Genomic DNA, 6,000 nt, shown 5'->3' with positions numbered 1-6,000 from the left:
GCTTTATTCATCCATGGAGTCTCATTAGTGTTTCGTTTGTTCTTTCCTTTTAGCAGAATATATTGTTCTGCACTCTGTTGAACACCGTTTTACATGTTTCCCATTGTGTTCTACATCACTTTTGGCCAATATTGTTGCTCATTTTATTTTTCGCAAGTTCTATTCTCAGTCCCATAAAATCAGCTTTTCTCCAATCTATTACCCTCGTTTTCATCATACTTATGTCCTTTTTGATTATCTTAATGCATATTATATTAGTCACTATTGCCTCAATGTTCCCCTACTTTAACTTCTCATCTACTTTGGTTCACTCCCCATTACTCGATCCAATAGCGAATCCTCCCTCAGATGTTGGGTTAGAAAGGAGTACTGTACACATTGTAGGAACTCCATTCCCTTATCCTTTATGTGCCTCTTCTGTCCAATTAATATCGGGGTAGTTGAAATCCCCCATGAGAATTATTCTATTTTTTTTTTACTCATTTCCCTAATTTGTCTGCATATTTCTTCCTCCACCTCCCTTCCATTATTAGGCAGTCTGTAGACTACATTAGTGTGATTGATCCTTTATTATCTTTTATCTCTATCCATATGGATTCTATTTTTGTCTTGCTGATAGCTGCGTTATTTTTTTCTACTGCCATTATGTTATCCCTAATAAGTACAGTTACTCCCCTCCCCATCTTTTCCAAATATTCTACCCTGCAATGTTTATTTCTCAGTCCTGATTTTTCTGTAGCCATGTCTCAGTAATCCCTACTATATCTGGATCCTCGCAATGCACGATTCCTCCAGCTCCCCTGTTTTATTACCGACAGTTTTATCCAGAATACAGTCACTCCCCAGAGGAAAGCACAGGTTCGGGAAAGGGAGGGTGTGACTGTATTCTAGATAAAACTGTCCAGAAATTCCTCCCCCTCCCTTATATGTCAGAGTGTCGCCAACTCACACTCCAGCTCAACAATTCTGAGCCGGAGAGATTAAAGATGGAGACATATCTTGCAGATGTGTTTGCTTGGGACAGTCTCGCTGTTCACAAACTCCCACATACTACAGTCCAGACACACAACCTGCGCTGCCATATCTTAGTCTCGCCTTATTTTTTTATTTAATTAGCTAATGTCTTTTTTCAATGATTGTTTATAGTTATATTAATTAGTTTAACTAGGTAAGCTATAAATTTAATACAGTACGTTATAGTTTCCCCGCTGCTAGTTTAAACAACTTCCTAGGTTAGAGAGAAAAGAGAAGAAAAACCCTCAATACTCACCAAGAATTCTAGGATCCCAAAAATCAATTACAAAAAAGTTTCCTTGACCTTCTAGAAGCATTTCACGCTGCTGGCGCCTTTAATTCAAGTAACACTTGCATCTTGTTTTGTTCAAGATGACATTCGCTGCAGTGGTATGGAGGTTAGATGAACAGAAAGACATGCAAAATCTGCTTAATCAAATGCAGATTTATAGAATCATAGAATAGTACAGTACAGAAAGAGGCCATTCAGCCCAGAGTCTGCACAGCTCTTGTGAAGAGCAATCCAGTTAGTCCCACTCATAGAAACATAGAAAATAGGTGCAGGAGTAGGCCATTCAGCCCTTTGAGCCTGCACCACCATTCAATATCATGGCTGATCATTCCTCAGTACCCCTTTCCTGCTTTCTCTCCATACCCCTTGATCTCCTTAGCCTAAGGGCCATGTCTAACTTCCTCTTGAATATATCCAATGAACTGGCATCCACAACTCTCTGCAGCAGGGAATTCCACAGGTTAACAACACTCTGCGTGAAGAAGTTTCTCCTTATATCAGTCCTAAATGACCTACCTCTTATCCCAAGACTGTGTCCCCTGGTACTGGACTTCCCCAACATTGGGAACATTCTTCCCGCATCTAACTTGCCCAGTCCCGTCTGAATCTTATATGTTTCTATGAGATCCCCTCTCATCCTTCTAAACTCCAGTATATAAAGGCCCAGTTGATCCAGTCTCTCCTCATATGTCAGTCCAGCCACCCCGGGAATCAGTCTGTTGGTCCTTCGCTGCACTCCTTCAATAGCAAGAACGTCCCTTTCTCAGATTAGGAGACCAAAACTGAACACAATATTCCAGGTGAGGCCTCACCAAGGCCCTGTACATCTGCAGTAAGACCTCCCTGCTCCTATACTCAAATCCCCTAGCTATGAAGGCCAACATCCCATTTGCCTTCTTTACCGCCTGCTGTACCTGTGTGCCAACTTTCAATGACTAATGAACCATGACACCCAGGTCTCGTTGCACCTCCCCTTTTCCTAATCTGCCACCATTCAGATAATATTCTGTCTTTGTGTTTTTGCCCCCAAAGTGGATAACCTCACATTTATCCACATTATACTGCATCTGCCATGCATTTGCCCACTCACCTCACCTTTCTAAGTCACCCTGCAGCCTCTTTGCATCCCCCTCACAGATCACACCGCCACCCAGCTTAGTATCATCTGCAAACTTGGAGATATTACACTCAATTCCTTCATCCAAATCATTGATGTACATTGTAAAGAGCTGGGATCCCAGCACTGAGCCCTGCGGCACTCCACTAGTCAATGCCTGCCATTCTGAAAAAGACCCTTTTATCCCGGACACTCTGCTTCTATGTCTGCCAACCAGTTCTCTATCCACATCAGTATATTACCCCCAATACCATGCGCTTTGATTTTGCACACCAATCTCTTGTGTGGGACTTTGTCAAAAGCCTTTTGAAAGTCCAAATACACCACATCCACTGATTCTCCCTTGTCCACTCTACTCGTTACATCCTCAAAAAATTCCAGAAGATTTATCAAGCATGATTTCCCCTTCATAAATCCTTGCTGACTTGGACCAATCCTGTCACTGCTTTCCAAATGCGCTGCTAATTCATCCTTAATAATTGATTCCAACATTTTCCCCACCACTGATGTCAGGCTAACAGGTCTATAATTACCGCTTTTGCTCTCCCTCCCTTTTTAAAAAGTGCGTTACATTGGATCAGTTCCTATGGACTGGAGGGTAGCTAGAGTCGATAGACTGTTGGAAAATGTTCACCAATGCATCCACTATTTCTAGGGCTACTTCCTTAAGTACTCTGGGATGCAGACTATCAGGCCCCAGGGATTTATCAGCCTTCAATCCCATCAATTTCCCGCCTAATAAGGATATCCTTCAGCTCCTCTTTCTCACTAGAACCTTGGTCTCCTAGTACTTCCTGAAGGTTATTGGTGTCTTCCTTCGTGAAGACAGAACCGAAGTATTTGTTCAATTGGTCTGCCATTTCTTTGTTCCCCATTATAAATTCACCTGAATCCAACTGCAAGGAACCTGTGTTTGTCTTCACTTTTTCTCTTCACATATCTATAGCAGCTTTTGCAGTCAGTTTTTATGTTCCTGACGAGCTTCTTCTCATACTCTATTTTCCCCCTCTTAATTAAACCCTTTGTCCTCCTCTGCTGAATTCTAAATTTCTCCCCATCCTCCGGTTTACTGTTTTTTCTGGCCAATTTATATGCCTCTTCCCTGGATTTAACACTGTCCTTAATTTCCTTTGTTAGCCACGGTTGAGCCACCTTCCCAGTTTTATTTTTACTCCAGACAGGGATGTACAATTGCTGAAGTTCATCCATGTGATCTTTAAATGTTTACATTGCCTACCCTGCACTTTCCCCATATCCCTGCAATTTTTTCTCTTTGGCTTCCCAGGGCGTACACACCATATTATGGTGACTAGATGAACTACTGCCAGACTTTTGCCATTGTTACTCCATAATCCAACATTAGCAGGTGGGCAACACTTGTCCAGTTCAGCCCTCCCAGCCACTGCTCAACAGTTTCATCCTTTGGTCTAGCTGAGATCAGGCACTCAACTGATGTCGTCATCAAAGTCATCCTATGATACAGAAAATTAAGGTGATTTTTACAATGCCAGTTGTTCAGGTTGCAAGACCAACATCCATGTTTACACTATTAATTCTGGTTTTAAGATGCATCTTGATTTTCTGAACTCCGATGACCGTGAAACTGCAATACTTTGAAAAAAATCTACAGTGAAGTTGCAATACTTACATTTAAAAAAATGATTAATGATACTGCTTAACAATATGGTAATCAAAGAAGCATAAATACCAGTGGGGTATAGCAAGGTAATTAGTCTCATATGCTTGCTTATTTTAGGTGTCATATTACTTACCTGTCATCATACAGATGTAAATATTAATGAGGTAAATGTGGATAAATCAATCTCTGGTAATTATAATAAGGACATGCTTATTTGTACTGCAAAAATGGCCAACATGCTCCACCCTTTGTTTCTGATTGGTCCCCTTCGAGGATAAGCCACACCCTGAAGTTTCACAGGAATGTGTAACTGAAACCGCCCATCCCAAGGTCTCACTAATTTTGCAAATTGTAATACGATCCACTTTGACTTCCTGAAGCGACAGAAAACAGAGCTCCCCAGAAGACAGCAAAGGCCAGCCGAAGTGCCTTACTCCAATCCAAGTGCATGCCTCCCCCAGTCAAAGTGCCTTATCCAGTCCAAGTACATCCCTCCCTCAGCCGAAGTACCTTACCCCAGTGCAAGTGCAATCCTCCCCCCCCCACTCCCTCTGCCCTACCCACCATAGATGGGGCAGGCATTGTGTACAGATTGTTAACAGGTTTATTGGGTATGAAGTGAATAGTAACTACTGAATATCATTCACTCCAACGATGTAGGGGGTTGGAAGAACATGATCTCTTCCCCTCTTGCCCCCCATGTGTCTCTCTCTCTTCCACCCCTCCCCCCTAGCCTCTTGGCCCCATGCCAGCCCCGGGGGGGTGCTAAGAGTCGGAGCCTCAGGTCCTGCTTCTCGGCATCATGTGGATGGAATGATTTGGGCCGGGAGGGGGACGGCGGAGCTTGACATAGGTGGGGCTTGTCACGTGTGTCAAAAAAGTGCAGTGCGGGCATGGGGACGGGGCTGGACAGACGTTGTCTGTCAAAAAAAGTGCAGTACAAATAGTTGCATCGTTATAATGTCACTTGCCTTTTCAAAGTATATCCATTGTAAAATACTTGCCAAGTAGCTTGGTCCTGTTGCACTTATGCCATAAAATACATATTATAGATAATACTGTATAATAGGTAGAAATTGCAAAATGTTATAGTATTTACAGCACAGAAACAGGCCCAACAGGTCCATGCCAATGTTTCTGCTCCACACACACCTCATCCCACCATTCTTCATCTAACCCCATCAACATGTCCTTCTGTTCCTTTCTTATTCATGGGCTTATCTAGCCTCCCCTTAAATGTATCTATGCTAGTTGCCTCACCTACTCCCTGTGGTAGCGAGTTCCACATTCTAACCACTCTCTGGGTTAAAAAAAAGTCTCTCGAATTCCTTATTGGATTCATTAGTGACCATCTTGTATTTATGGCTCCTATTCTGGTCTCCCCTGCAAGTGACAACATCTCCCCTATCAAAGCCTTTCATAATCTTAAAGACCGCTATCAGGTCTCCTCAGTCTTCTCTTTTCTAGAGAAAAAGGAGAGTTCCAAATTACTTGCTTTAGGAGCAACTGTAAACGTATTGTAAATATTAAGTATTCAGAGCCATTATAAATAAAATGAATTGGACAGAAGTAATTTATATACAAGGCAGCCACTGGAAGAAAAAGCTCAAAATTATATATAGTGCTTCATCACATCTCAAACATCTTAAAACATTTGCCATGCAATTAATTATTTTGAAGTGCAATGACTTAAGTAGGCTCACAGCAAGATCACACAAACAGTAATGAGATTAATATATTTTGGTAGCATTGGGGAATGCTGATCAGGACATGAGGAGAACTCTCTGCTTTTCAGCTCGAGCCAGGTTATCTCTAATGTTCTACTGCAGCAGCAGCAGCAAACTGCCGTACACCCTTAGTAATGTTAAACATTAGCCTTTAGTAGGAAAGCCCAAGTCATTTTGGAGTGGTGAGCCAGGGCTGACCCTGCATTTAGGG

This window comes from Pristiophorus japonicus, chromosome 12 (assembly GCF_044704955.1).
Source record: "Pristiophorus japonicus isolate sPriJap1 chromosome 12, sPriJap1.hap1, whole genome shotgun sequence".
Lineage (NCBI taxonomy): Eukaryota > Metazoa > Chordata > Chondrichthyes > Pristiophoridae > Pristiophorus > Pristiophorus japonicus.
Note: the sequence above shows the minus strand (reverse complement) of the source record.